The 15,595-nt window shown below is 35.5% G+C and overlaps 1 protein-coding gene across 1 annotated transcript in view; it reads right to left on the bottom strand.

The window, feature by feature from the left end:
* The window catches only part of LRRIQ1 (leucine rich repeats and IQ motif containing 1), a 206,090-nt gene that overhangs the window by 150,942 nt on the left and 39,553 nt on the right, over positions 1 to 15,595 (bottom strand). The window lies entirely within an intron of this gene.

The raw sequence follows: 15,595 nt of genomic DNA, 5'->3' as shown, positions 1-15,595 counted from the left end.
GGGATAAACACCAGGACTTGTTTATTAAAAGAATAGTTTTCAATTCTTTCCAGAGCCTTTGATTTTTGAATCCTTGCTTCAGGTAGCATGCATAACATTAGAATGCCATTTTTCCTACTATGTAAATACTTACCTTAGATTCCCAAATGAAGTACGTACAATCATATCAGAAGGAATGAATTAGTAGCATATTCTTCAGGTATTTCAATATTGTCATAAGGGACCTCCTCTTTGACCAGAGAAACTTAAAATCAGTATAATACTATCTAAAAAATATTAGATGAGCCTTAGAAGCTCAGCGGTCATAAGGAAAAAATCCAAGAAGGTTGTTTAAATCAGCCATCAGGAGTTAGCATGAGAAAAATATGCTAAACAAGTCTAAAAGTTTCATGGAAGATATTACAAATCTAGAAAATATTCTTTAAATTAGATACTAGACTATTCATCTTTTCTGTGGGTGTTACTCTGTTAGTTAAAAGAAGCAATTCTAGAAACTGGATATAAAGTTTAAGGTCTTAAGTAAGCACTGGTAAGCAGAATGTCTTCAGTGAAAACTGTACACGAGTCCCTGAGGTTACATTTTGGAGAAATGTGCTTCATTCCGTTTTTCTTGTCAAACTCCTACAAAGTAGTTTTATTCAATTAAATGTTGACACAAACATGAGTTTTTGTTTAATCAAAAAAGGTTACTTGATAATTAATTGAGATACATAATCTTCAAAATTAATATTATGTCTAAAAATTGATATCTGGAATTTATGAAATATATGTATCCTGGGGGAATTTAGAACATCTAACCCAAGATTTATTTTGATTATGTATAAATTCACAAAATAAAAGGGTGAACAGTCTGCTTTTAATAAATGAATAAAAGAATGAATATTATGAAATCTTGTAAGAAAATCTAATTCAGCATATATTTAGAAAATTCAGATAATGCAATAGGATAATGGGTGCACTATAAACTATTTCACAAAGATATATTTCAAGATATATCTTAAATAAATTTCAAGATTACAGTATCTCTAACAGTTTGAGTGAAATAAAGTAACAATGTTATATATATATAATTTCTGGTAAAACATGTTTTATGTGAAAAAGTAAATTTTCCGATAATGAGAAATAAATCATGTAATATCAAATAAGGCAGGAAAATGCTTAATAGGCTCATAGAAGAAAAAACAAACTGAAATCCAAATTCAGGCTGTACTCCCACATTTTTAAATTTTGAATCTATTATTGATGTAAATGATATTTTCCTGTAATGTAAAATAGCAATATGACTTAGAGAAAATTGCTATTATTATCTGGGAATAAATGTTTCTGCCTTATCAAATATTTGACTGAGTTGAAAAAACAGACCAATTCTTTATTATAAATGTCAATGGATTAGAAATAGTTTATTATATGTTGTAATAAATATATATTGGCTGTCATGTAATTTAAGGTCTGCTAAAACAGAAAATGTATTGAAATTTTGTAAGCCTTACAATAATATCTGATGAGCCTCAATTAATCCACTGAAGCAGATAGCCCAGGGAAAAGAAAATACCGATTAATACAGATTAGTAGTTGTGTAAAATGAAATATCCTTTATTAAATATTTAAATGTCTTAAGCAATGTACTTTCATAGGCTTAATTTTTTTCACCATATACATAGTTCTTAAGTTTTCCAGAATTAATCTGAAATAGAAATTTCTATTAAGTCATTTGGAATGGGGAACATTTTGTGAGACTTTTCAAGGGTTATCCAAGAAGAGAACCAAGAATGAAACATTAGGTTACATAATGAGGAAAGGTGCAGGATTTGGCAAAGAAAGCTTAAAGAAGAAAGCAGGTAAAGCAGGAGAACAACGGAGAGAAGAAACAAGGAAAAGGCAAATGGAATTCTGCGATGAAGAAAGTTGTAAGTAAGAATAAACATAAAATAGTATACAATTATAAAATTGTATTGCGAAAGGCATTTTTATTTATATGAAATTATATACAGTCCGCAGTATCAGGTATAGTTGACAAGGAATCAGAAGAGGTCAGTGTTTTGACAGTGATGAAACAGCTTACTAGAGGCCTTAATGGTGTAAAAAGCTTAAAACAGCTTAATAGAGGCCTTAAAGGATGAAAACCACAGTGCAGTAGAGGTGGAGACAATAATTGTAGACTACTTTTTGTATTTTTTATAATGAAGAGAAGGTTCTCCAAAGCCTTGAAGGTGGCCTACATGACCCTCCATGATCTCCCTCTCACAATCTCGCTGAACTCATCCTCTACTACTGTCTCCTTTTCTTAGTTCATTCTAACTTGCTAGTCTCGTTGCTTTTCCTCACAATTGCTACATGTGCTTCCACCTTAGGGCTGTACACGTTAAAAACAACCATCAGTGTGCCACATATTAGTCTAGAAGGAATTAATAAGAATTATCTGCTAATATCAAATTTTTAAAGGCATCATAATTTTCAATCAATGTACAAGAAACGTACAATTAACCTATTCAACATTCTTTTAGAGATTCCAATCTGATGGAATAAACATGATTTCAAGCCTCAGAATATTAAGAAATATTTTACCTAGCATTTCTACTTTTATGAATCTACTACATAGTGATACACCAATATAAATGAATATATAATGATATTCTTGCCTGTATTATTTAAATGCAAAAAATGGAGACAAATTAAATGTCCATCAGTAAGGGAACAATTAAATTACAGAGTATATCAAAAAAGAATATTTATAGTCTTCAATGTGCAGCAGCACTAAAATGGAAGAATGTCCATGATATATTACTGTATGTAAAACCTAAGTTGCAAACATAGGCTTTTAGCTATCGAGTAAACCTAAATTTAAATATATACATGAATCTTAACCTAAATCTACATATCTCTCATTGTATTGCATAGGACAAGGTCTAGAATGATTCACAAGCAATTGCTAACAGTGGTCACTCCTACAAAATGAGAGATAAAGTTTCACCACTTATTCTGTACACTTCTCTTTTTTAATATTTTTAAAATGAGAATTAACTTCTTGTGTAGTGTTTTTTAAAAACAGTATATTTGGGGAAAGGATCAGTATTGAAAAGAACTGTCATTTTGTATTGAATTCTGACCACTACCACCACCACCACCAACAGCAGCAAAACATGGTTATTGAACTGAACGATTCAAAAATTTAGGAAAACCTGATGCTATTCTCTATCATATGATTTTGTTATATAGCCAAAGTGGGAGAACTCGCTACATAGAAAGGCATATAGATTTTTAAGATGAAAGATTTAAAGAAAATTCAGTAAAAAATATTTTTAAAAGATTTAGTTTGGTCTCTAAAACACTGGTCTAACTATCACAGTGAGAAGGGAGGTGCATTTAAGAAAGGCAAACTTTTAGTAAAGTCAGCCTAGTTTTTTCTTCAAAAGGAAATTATCTAAAATATGTGAAACTGAGGTCTGTAAACATTTGAGTGAGCTTAGAAGTAAATTTTTGATTCTTTTTGAGCCTTAAGAACATGACAGTCCTGATTGACAGCTACAACATGAAACCTCACAAGAGACCCTGAGCCAGAACCACACAGCTAACTAAGGCATTCCCAGATTTCTCTCAGAAAATGCTAGGTAATAAATATTTGTTGCTTAGGTTTGGGGTAATTTGCTTGACAGCAATATATGAGGAAAACAATATGTATTCTCTGTTCTGAAAAAAACGTAACTCAAGAAAGACAAAATGTTGAAAATACTTTGGGCTATAGAAGGACATTTTAAAAAATTTAATATGACTCGAGTCCAAAGATATTAAAACAACAGATGTAGGTAAGCAAATGTACCAAAGTAACACCATGACAGAGCTAATAAATAATTTAGAAACAACATATATGGAACAGAGAGCTAGGAATTGAGTTGTCCACAAAGAGGAGATAATCACACTGGGAATTAAGAGTGAAGAAGCAGACAAAGAAAAGACGTAGGTTAAATCAACTAAATAATAACATGCATGAATGAAAGACAAATACAACCAAAATATGAATCACTTATAACTAAAAAATAAAACCAAACCAAAAAGTTTTCCAACTATGTCTAAATCAAAATTTTACAGGAATAAAGAAAAAACTTAATCCATAGTTTGAAAAGTACATTGCTTTCCAAAGAAAACTTTTATGAATGTGTGGACAATAAAATGTTTATTGATTAAATTACTATTTAAGGACAAAGAAAATAGTACTTGAATATAAAGAAAGAAATCAATCATGAGGAGAGAAATATTCAGTTAGCCTCAAGAATTACCATGGCAACACACAATATCATTTATGCAATGTAGCAATGACCACGAAGTACCAAGTGAAAGTGTGACCAAAAAATAGAATGCACAGCTACATTCTCATTCAGGTATAAAGGCAACTGACAGATATTCTCAAACATGAAAGAATTACAAAAATATGGCATCCATTAGACCACATTTGGAAAGTAAGTTTTATAAAAAGCTCAACTACACTACATAATTCAGACAAGCAAGAAATGAAAAGGCCAGTTAACATACTGACTCAGTTTCATACAGATCTAATGCTGCTATAGGTCAGAGCTAGAGTTAAAGCCACATAGCACAGTGACCCTGCCCTCCTGAAATATTTCACCTAAATCCCAAAGCCTTCTGTAAACCCAACCCCCACAGGCCTGTGATATTCCCTTGGGTTCCCACCACCTAAGTGTGCTGCCTGCCACTTCCTGAGAGCATGGCTTCAGGCCTAGGGACCACCCTTCATCCCCAATCACAGTCATCACCTGAACTCTGGGCTAGCCTGACTCCAGTACAGCCCCTTCAGGACTAATATGCATTGTTCAGAGGGCTATCTAGAGGCTTTGGAATGGGTAACATACTTACACCAGTCCAACTCCTCTGGCCCCTGACCACTTCCCCCAGGGTCTGATGTCAGGCAACACAACCAGTTAAGACCACCACAACCAACACTCACTGTCATGGGCCCAAAGGTAGACCCCTCATTTGAGAAGAAGCGAAAGGCTGACACACTGGAGAACAGGTGAGCAATAAAGCTGTCTGCATCAGGCTGAGTGATGATGTTATGCTCTGAAACCACACCAATGGAGAGTTACAAAACAGATGTTTCTCATGATATGCAACCACATGATACTGCTTCTCCATGAGGGCTCCACCCCTGCTACAAACTTCTGCCTGGATATCTAGGCATTTCCATACATCTTCTTAAATCTAAGTGGAGGTTCCCAAACCTCAATTCCTGGTTTCTGTGTAACTACAGGCCCAACACCACATGTAAGCCACCAAGGCTAGGGACTTGCACTCTGAAGCAACAGCCTAAGCTGTATGTTGGTCCCTTTTAGCCATGGCTGGGACAAGGGTATCAAGTCCTGAGTCTGCACAAAGCAGTAAGGCCCTGGGCCTGGCCCACAAAACCATTTTTCCCTTCCAGGCCTCCAGGCCTGTGATAGGAAGGCCTTCCTTGAAGATCTCTGACATGCCCTGGAGATATTTTCCCTATTGAGTTGGTGGCATTTAGCTCCTTGTTAATTACGCAAATTTCTGCAGCTGGCTCAAATTTCTCCCCAGAAAATGGGTTTTTCTTTTCTATTGCATCTTCAGGCTGCAAATTTTCCAAACTTTTATGTTCTGCTTCCTCTTGAATGCTTTGCCACTTAGAAATTACTTCCACCAGATAACCCAAATCATTTCTCTGTAGTTCAAAGTTCCACAGATCCCTACAGCAGGGGCAAAAAGCTGTCAGTCTCTTTGCTAAAACAAAGCAGGAGTCATATTTACTCCAGTTCCCAAAAGGTTCCTCATCTACATCTGAGACCACCTTAGCCTGGACTTCATTGTCCATATCATTATAAGTATGTTGGTCAAAGCCATTGATTTAATAAGTCTCTAGGACATTCTAAACTTTTCCACATCTTCCTGTCTTCTGACCCATCCAAGTCTCTAGGAAGTTCCACACATTCCCACATTTTCCTTTCTTCTTCTGAGTCCTCAAAACTGTTCCAATCTGCATGTTACGCAGTTCTGAAGTTGCTTCTACATTTTTGGTTATCCTTACAGCACCACCCAACTCTACCAGAACCAATTTACTGTATTAATCCATTCTCATTCTGCTACAAAGAACTGTGCAAGACTGGGTAAATTATAAAGGAAAGAGGTTTAATTGATCCACAGTTCATCAGGGCTGTAGAAGTCTCATGAAACTTACAGTAATGGTGGAGGGGGGAGCAAAATCATCCTTCTTCACATGATGGCAGGAAGAAGTGCTTAGGAAGAAGTGCTAAACAAAAGGGGAAAAAACCCTTATAAAACCATCGGACCTCATGAGAACTCATTCACTATCATGAGAACAGCATGGAAGCAACTACCCCCATGATTCAATTCCCTCCCACCAGGTCCCTCCCATGATATGTGGGGATTATAGGAACTACAATTCAAGATGAGATTTTAGTGGAGTCACAGCCAAATTAAATCAGCCACCATTAAATATCTGAATGTTGTGATACCATCAAAGGATCACTATGGCTCTTCAGCAATAGTTCTCAAACAAAATGGAGGTTCAGAGATAACAGATGGATATTTCAAAGCTTGGATTGCAGGGAAGTCCAATGGGATCCACGACAAGGTTGAAAATCAATGCAAAGAAATCTCTAAATCAATAAAGAAAATAAAGGCAGATATAAAAATTGTAAAAGCAAATCAGTCAGAGACAATAAAACTGAAAAACTGCCTTAAGGATTTTCAATATACAATTGAAAACTTCATCAATAGAGTAGACCAAAGTGAACAAAGTATTTTGGATATTGAAGACAAGTTATTCAAACTAACACAGTAAGGAAAAAAAAAAGGGAAAAGAACTTTAAACAATGAATGAATTCTCCAGGAACTATGTCATTATCTAAAGCAAACAAACCAGTCACTTCCCACCTATAAATTTGAATTCCAGGGAAAGAAACAGAAAAAGAAAACAACCTAGAAAACATATTTAAGGAAATAATTCAAGAAAATGTCCCGAATCTTGCTAGAGAGGTAGACATCTGGATCCAAGAAATCCAAAGGACAACTGCCAGATAATATAAAAAATAAATATCACCAGGGCATATGGTCAAAAAGTGAGGTCAACACTAAATAAATAATCTTAAATGGATCTAGAACAAAAGGTCAGATCACATATAAAGGAAAGCTCATCAGGCTAAGAGCAGATATCTCAGCAGAAACCCTACAAACTTGAAGATATTGGTGGACTATTTTCACCATTCTCAAAGAAAAGAAAGAAACATCAAGAATTTCATATCCTGCCAAACTAAGCTTTATAAACAAAGAAGAAATAAAATTTCTTTCAGACAAACAAAATTTAAAGGAATTCACTACCATTAGACCAGCCTTACAAGAGATATTTAAGGGAAATCTAAACATGGGGATGAAATAATAATAACTGCTACCACCAAACCATGGCTATGTATATAGCTCACAGACGCTTTAAGGCAACTACACAAAATAAACTACAGACTAACTAGCTAACACCCTCACAATAGGGTCAAAAGCTTACATATTAAAACAAACCTTGAATGTAAACAGAATTAACGACTGATTATAGTTTTGCTCTGTGTCCCCACCCAAATCTCAGGTTGAATTTAGATTTGGGTGGGAACACAGAGCTAAACTATAATCAGTAATTAATTCCCAATGTTGGGGGAAGAACCTGGTGAGAGGTGACTGGTTCATGGGGGCATATATCCCCCATGCTGTTCTTGTGATAGTGAGTGAGTTCTCATAAGATCTGATAGTTTAAAACTGTGTGGCAGTTGCCCCCTCATTATCTCTCTCTTTTGCCATCATGTGAAAAAGGTGTTTCATTTTCCTTTGCCTTCCACCATGATTTTAAGTTGCCTAAGGCTTCTCAGTCATGCTTCCTGTTAAGCCTGCAGAACTGTGAGTCAATTAAACCTCTTTTCTTCATAAATTTCCCAGTCTCAGATAGTTATTTACAGCAGTGTCAGAATGAACTAATACAGACAATTGGAACCTGGTGTGAGGTACTGTTACAAAGATATCCAAAAATGTGGAAGCAACTTTGGAACTGGGTAACAGGGAGAGTTTGGAACAGTTTGGAGAGCTCAAAAGAAGACAGAAAGACACCTTCCTAGAGACTTGTTGAGTGGCTTTGATCAAAATGCTAATAGTGATATGGACAACGAAGTCCAGTCTGAGGTGGTCTCAGATGGAGATGAGGAACTTGTTGGAAACTGGAGTAAAGGTCACTCTTGCTATGCTTTAGCAAAGAAACTGGTGGCATTTTGCGTCTGGCCTAGAGACTGGTGAAACTTTGAACTTGCGAGAGATGATTTAAATGTGGCAGAAGAAATTTCTAAGCAGCAAAGCACTCAAGATGTGACCTGGCTGCTTCTAAAAGTATATACTTAAATGAGTGAACAAAGAGATTACCTGAAAGTGAAACATATTTAACAGGGAAGCACAGTACAAAAGTTAGAAAAATTTGTATCCAATGTAGTACAAAAGAAAAACCTATTTTCTTAGGAGAAATTCAAGCCTGCTGCAGAAATTTGTGAGGAACCATATGTTAACAGCCAAGACAATGAGAAAAAATGTCTCCAAGGCATTTCAGAGACATTCACAGCACCCCCACCCATCACGAGGCCAAAGGCCAAGAAGAAAAATTATTTTGTAGGCCAGGCCCAGGATATAGCTGCTCTGTGCAGCCTCAGGATACAGTTGTGCCCAAGCTGTTCCAGCTCCAACTGTGCCTAAAAGGGGCGTAGGTACACTTGGGGTCATGGCTTCAAGGGTGCAAATCCCTAGCCTTGGCATATTCCACGTGGTGTTTGGGACTGTGTTGTGCTGAAGGCAAGAGTTGAGGTTTGGGAGTCTCTGCTTAGATTTCAGAGAATGTATGAAAATGCCTGAATATCCAGGAAGCAGTCTGCTGCACAGACAGAGCCCTCCTGCAGAACCTCTACTAAGGGAGTGTGGAGGGTAAATATGGGGTTGGGGATCCCACACAAATTCCCCATGGGGGCACTGCCTAGTGGAGCTGTGAGAAGAGGGCCACCATCTTCTAGACCCCATAATGGTAGATCCACCGAAGGCTTGCACTGTGCACCTGGAAAAGCTGCAGACACTCAACATCAGCCCATGAATGCAGCTGGTAGGAGGCCTGTACCCTGCAAAGCCACAGACGTAAAGCTGCCCAAGGCCATGGGAGCACACATCTTGCATCAGCATGTCCTGAAAGTGGGACATGAAGTCAAAGATCATTTTGGAACTTTAAAGTTTAATGACTGCCTATTGGATTTTGGACTTACATGGGGCCTGTATCCCCTTTGTTTTGGCCAATTTTCCCTTTTGGAATGGGAGCATTTATCCAATGCCTGTATCCCTCTTGTATCTTCTGTATAATTTGTTTTTTATTTTACAGGCTCATAGGCAGAAGGGTGGTACCTTGTCTCAGATGAGACATTGTTCTTGAATTTTTGGGTTAATACTAGAATGAGTTAATACTTTGGGGGGCGGTTAATAAGGCATGAATGTGCTTTAAAATGTAAGTAGGAGATGGGATTTGGGAGATGCCAGTGGCAGAATTACATGATTTGGCTGTGTCCCTAACCAATGTTAAATCTTTTTTTTTTTTTTTTTTTTTTTTTTTTAGGCTGGTCAAGTGAAGCAGTGGGAGTGGAGAAGGAACAAAGAAATCTGTAACTGGTTGTGATCAATTAGTTGTAAACACCACTGCACTCGGACCAGCCTCCAATGTTAAATCTTATATTAAACTGTAATTCCCAATGTTGTGGGAGGGACCTGGTGAGAGGTGTTGAATCAGGGGGCAGATATTCCCATGCTGTTCTCATGATTGTTATTGAGCTCTTATAAGATCAAATGGTTTAAAAGCATGTGGCAGTTCCCCACTTGCTATCTCTCTCTCTCCTGCCACCATGCTTGTTTCCCTTTCAGCTTCTGTCATAATTTTAAGTTTCCTGAGGCCTCCCAGTCATGCTTCCTCTTAAGCCTGCAGAATGGTGAATCAATTAAACCTCATTTTTTCAAATATTACCCAGTCTCAGGTAGTTCTTCATAGTAGTGTGAGAATAAACTAATACAATGCCCCTCTTAAAAGGCACAAATTGAGAAGCTGAATAAAAACAAGGCCCCCACTCGTCTGTTGTCTTCAAGAGATCTACCTCACATGTAATAAAACATACAGGCTCAAAGTAAAGGGTTCAAGAAAAGTCTATCATGCCAGAGAAAACACAGAAGAGCAGGAGTTACTATGCATATGTAAGATAAAATATGCTTTAAATCAACAACAGTCAAAAAGGACAAAGAAGGGCATTGCATAATAATAAAGGGTTTAATCTAACAAGATGACATAACTACCCTAAACACATACAGACCCAACATTGAAGCTCCCAGATTCGTAAAAAGAGTACTTCTAAATCTACAATAAAACTTAGCCACACAGTAATCGTGGAGGACTTCAATTTCCCACATATAGCATTAGACAGATCATCATTTAAGCAGAAAACCAACAAAGAAATTCTGGACTTAAATTTGACACTTGAGCAACTGGAACTAATAGACATCTACAGAATGCTCTATCCATAAACTACAGAGTATACATTTTTCTCACCTACACACAGAACATATGCTAAGATCAAATTCATACTCAGCCATAAAGCATATCTGGATGAAATAAAATACACAGAAATCATACCAATCATACTTTCAGACCACAGTAGAATAAAAATACAAATCAACACCAAGTTGGTCTCCCAAAACCCATACAATTACATAGAAATCAACTGGCTTCTGAATGACTGTTGGGTAAACAATGAAACTAAAGCAGAAATTTAACAGTGTTAAGAGGGAAGTTTATAGCACTAAATGCCTACATTGAGAAGTTAGAAAAATCTCAAATTAACAATTTAACACATGTCTAGAGGAACTAGAAAACCATGAACAAACAAACCCCAAATGTAAGTAGAACAAAGAAATAACTAAAAGCAGAGCAGAATTGAACATAATTGAGACCTAAAAATCCATGCAAAGAATAAACAAAACTGAAACCTCTTTCTTTACAAGGATAAACAAAATAAATAGATTACTAACTAGATTAACGAGAAAAAATGAAAGAAGTTCCAAATAAGTGACATTAGAAACAACAAACCTGATATTACAGCCAATCCCAGAGAAATTACAAAATATCCTCAGAGAGTATAACTAAGGGAAAATTAAAGATTAATATATTACTATCATAGGCTTGATTACAGCCATGAGCCGCCATGCCTAACCTCATTTTATATTTAAAAAATTAAAATTGAGCTGGGCACGGTGGCTCACGCCTGTAATCCCAGCATTTTGGGAGGCTGGGGTAGGTAGATCACGAGGTCAGGAGTTCGAGACCAGACTGGCCAATATGGTGAAACTCCATCTCTACTAAAAATACAACAAAAATAGCTGGGCCTGGTGGCATGCACCTGTAGCCTCAGCTACTCAGGAGGCTGAGGCAGGAGAAACACTTGAACCTAGGAGACAGAGGTTGCAGTGAGCCGAGATTGTACCACTACACTCCAGCTGGGGCAACAGAGGGAGACTTCATCACAAAAAAATAAAAAATAAATAAAATAAAATCAACATTCTGTTTCAGTAGTGTTAAAATTCTGAACACATTTCTCAAAAGCAGTACTAAAATTTTAAACATTTCTTTAATATTAAAATATAAAATCTATCCCTAAAACATATCAGTTTACATAAACTCTAGCAATCACAGGTATTATTAAATTTTATCTAACATTCAATGAAAAGTTATCTAATTATCTACTTGAACTTTTTCTAATTAAACTGTATCCTAACTACCTTTATTTATATAGAAAAAGTAGGCATCATTGTTGAATTACAATGTTCATTCCAAACAATTTCTTATTTTGATCAACATTTCTTCATATGCTATGTCTTTTTCATATATGAATGTATTTTGTTTAGTGTTTTACATTTGTTCATATTCAAAGATTATTGAATTTCTATTCAAGTGTTTGCTATTTTTATTAGTTTTATTTTCATAATCGTTTTATGTAATTTTTGTTTATAATTTTTTGAAATAATAGGCATAGAATGTTATGTTAATAAATATAAAACAATTATATTCTCCACATGTTTACAAATATGAAAATCCATTTTTCCAAAAATATCTTTACCCTTACATAAAACTCATCAGAGACTAGGTTTTACTAGTTTCAGCACTGTGTCATGTTGACTGAGAGACAGAAAATAATACAAGAGAGAATCTCTGCTTTCAAGTATCTCTTATCTGATAAATTCAACTAGAAAAATATTTAATTACTGACATCTAAAAATACAATTTATTGTTAAGATAATTAGAGCAGTGATTTTTTAAATGCACAGAAAATAATCTGGAAGGTTCATACATGCTGGCTATATCTGGATGGTATAATTATGGATTACTATCATCATTTTACAGTATAATTTTAGACAATAAGCATGCATTAATTATGTAGATAAAAAGTTACTTAGAAAAAAGTTAAAATTCATTTTCAGAAATTGCTGGCCAGATAGCCTGATCATCCTTAACTCTGAAAATAACTAAAAATAGTCATTATTTTTTAGAATATTTCCAAATAAGCTGCTATGAAAGTAATGAATTCTCATTCAAAAATCTAAATAAATATGGTAAGCAAAGAGAGATAAGCAGAACAGTAAAGCTATTTTTTAATGTGAGAAAAATTGTTAAATTGATGGATATGACATGCCATTTTTTCAGCCTTAGAACTTAAAGAAACAAAATTCAAAATCCACCTAAGGTGGACAGGTATAACTGACAATCCCACGTAAACCTGGAACATCAATCAGCTATACATTGCCGAAAATTAAATGTCTTATCCCGAATCTCAATATTCGGTAGAGTGGGATAAAATCTCCTTTTTAAAATAATAAACACAAGCTGACACTCCTATAGGTTTGTAGCTCAGATTTGCTCAGATAGTGATCAGAAAACCACCACCAGAAATGTACCAGAAATGACTGTAGATCGTTTGTGTCTCCAGCCACCTGAAAAATTCTTTATACAGACAAAATATTCATTCCAAATCTAAGAATAACCACGTTTATGTTCCAGGGCAAATAAAAAGATAACAATAAACAAGAAAACCAAAACCAAACAATGAAAGGCAAAAAATACACAATCCAATACAGTATCATAAATGTTAGCAGAAATAATAAAACGCACAGAAACAGAACTACATAGAAATCAGAAATAGCTGAAGCTTTAAAACTCAATGACCTGGATTAAGAGCAAGTTCAAAATTTTCAACTGGAATATAGATGTATACATATAAATTCTCTAGGGGCATCAAGAAGAGGTAGAGATAAAGAATACAGGAAACATGAAGGCTAGGGTCAAGGATCTAAAATATACATATATATAAATATTTTATATAAATATATATATATATATATCACATAATGTTTCAGAAGGAGTAAGCAAGATGAAAAAATATATACTTGAAGACATACTGGCAGACTAAAATAGATACAATAAAAAAGCAATCCACATATTCATGAATTGCAATAAGCCCCAAGCAGGATGAATCAAAAAGAAATCCATGCCTAGCCACGTCAATGTAAAGGTGCACAACAGCAAAGACAAAGAAAAGATATTTGAAGAAGACAGAAAATATCCTCAAAAGTCCAAAAATAACTGACAGCATTCTTAACAGCATTGGTAAAAGTAATAATGATAATAATAATAATAGATTAATATCTGCAAATTACTGAAAGAAAATAAACTTCAGCCTAGAAAAATACAGCCAGTTAAGTTATGATTTAAATAAATGTTAAGGAAAGACATTTACAAACAAAATCCAGTAGAATTTTCCACCTACCAATTTTCTTACTAGAGAAAAATGTAAAGGATCTATATTAAGAAGAAGAAAAGTGATACAAGATTTTAATAAAAGAAGAGGCTGGGCTTGGTGGTTCATGCCTCTACTCCCAACACTTTGGGAGACTGAGAAAAGCAGATGACTTGAGATCATGAGGGGTTTGAGACTAGCCTGGCCAACATGGTCAAACCCCATCTCTACTAAAAATACAAAAAACTTAAGCCAGGCATGGTGGCACACACTTGTAGTCCTAGCTACTCAGGAGGCTGAGGCAGAAGAATTGCTTGAACCTGGGAGGCACAGGTTGCAGTGAGCTGATATCCCACCACTGCACTCCAGTCTGGGCCACAGAGTGAGACTCTGATACCAAAAAAAAAAAAAAAAAAAAAAAAAAAAAAAAAAAAAAAAAAAAAAATAGAAAGAAGGAGGAGGAGAAAGAGAAGGAGAAGAAGAAGATGAAAAAGAAGAGGAAGGAAGAGGAGGAGGAAGAAGAAGTATAAAGGAGGAGAAGGAGAAGAAGAAATAATAAAGGGCATAAAAATGATAAATGTGAGCAAATATAATTAAGCTTTATATAAAATAACCACTATGTTTTCCTTGCAAAGTTAAATAAAAATACATTTAAAATCCTGAACAACACACATACAATTAAGTAAGGACACAGGAGGTAAAGATGTTTATTAACTTGAGTTAAATTAAGTGTCCATTTTTAGTTTCTGTAGTGACTGTTAAATTAATAAAGTATATAGCTACTAAAGGAATTGATGAATAAAAGAGGAAAGAAAAAAAAACATCAATTCAAAGGAAGACAACAGAGGAGAAGAAGGAGAAATAGAATACGTTGCACAGGCTTTCTGATTATAGTAATAACGGACTAGGTAATGAAGAACAGTTAATCTGTTGAGAACAAGAACAACTGAAGAATGTGACACATATATTCTGAGGAATACTATGCAGCCATAAAAAAGGATGAGTTCATGTCCTTTGCAGGGACATGGGTAATGCTGGAAACCATCATTCTCAGCAAACTGAAACAAGAACAGAAAACCAAACACCGCATGTTCTCACTCATAAGTGGGTGTTGAACAAAGAGAACTCATGGACACAGGGAGGGGAACATCACACACTGGTGAGGGATGGGGGCGTCTAGGGGAGGGGTAGCAGGGGTTTGGGAATATGGGAGGGATAGCATTAGGAGAAATTCCTAACGTAGATGATGGGGTGATGGATGCAGCAATCCACCATGGCACATGTACACATATGTAACAAATCTGCACGTCCTGCACATGTACCCCAAAACGTAAAGTATAATAAAAGAAAAACTGAAAAACATATAAACACATCTGCTCAAGACATTAAGACTAAATGGTACTAATGAATAATAGGATTAAGATCCAGAAGTAAGAAGATCACATCTTTCAGGATATCTAGTAATTCTCAGAAAGGAAGCTTACAAACTTAAGAGGTCACAATTTGGCTTCCAGAGCCCTCTTCAGCAGAGTAGGCCTAAGGAAACCCTACCATACTATTGGTTTGGACCAGCATGTACTATCCATTAAAGAGTAAGAATAATTCAAATATAGAATGGCTTCTGAGGGACTGAAGCCAAACTTGAAATAATTTCTATATATCAATGTATAGATTAAACTACATAGAGATTGCCCTCAGTAAAAAGTAAGAAC

The sequence above is a fragment of the Sapajus apella genome, unplaced genomic scaffold, assembly GCF_009761245.1.
Source record: "Sapajus apella isolate SASKATOON/1434 unplaced genomic scaffold, GSC_monkey_1.0 scaffold2, whole genome shotgun sequence".
Taxonomy (NCBI): Eukaryota; Metazoa; Chordata; class Mammalia; order Primates; family Cebidae; genus Sapajus; species Sapajus apella.
Note: the sequence above shows the minus strand (reverse complement) of the source record. Positions and strands in the feature narration are given on the sequence as shown.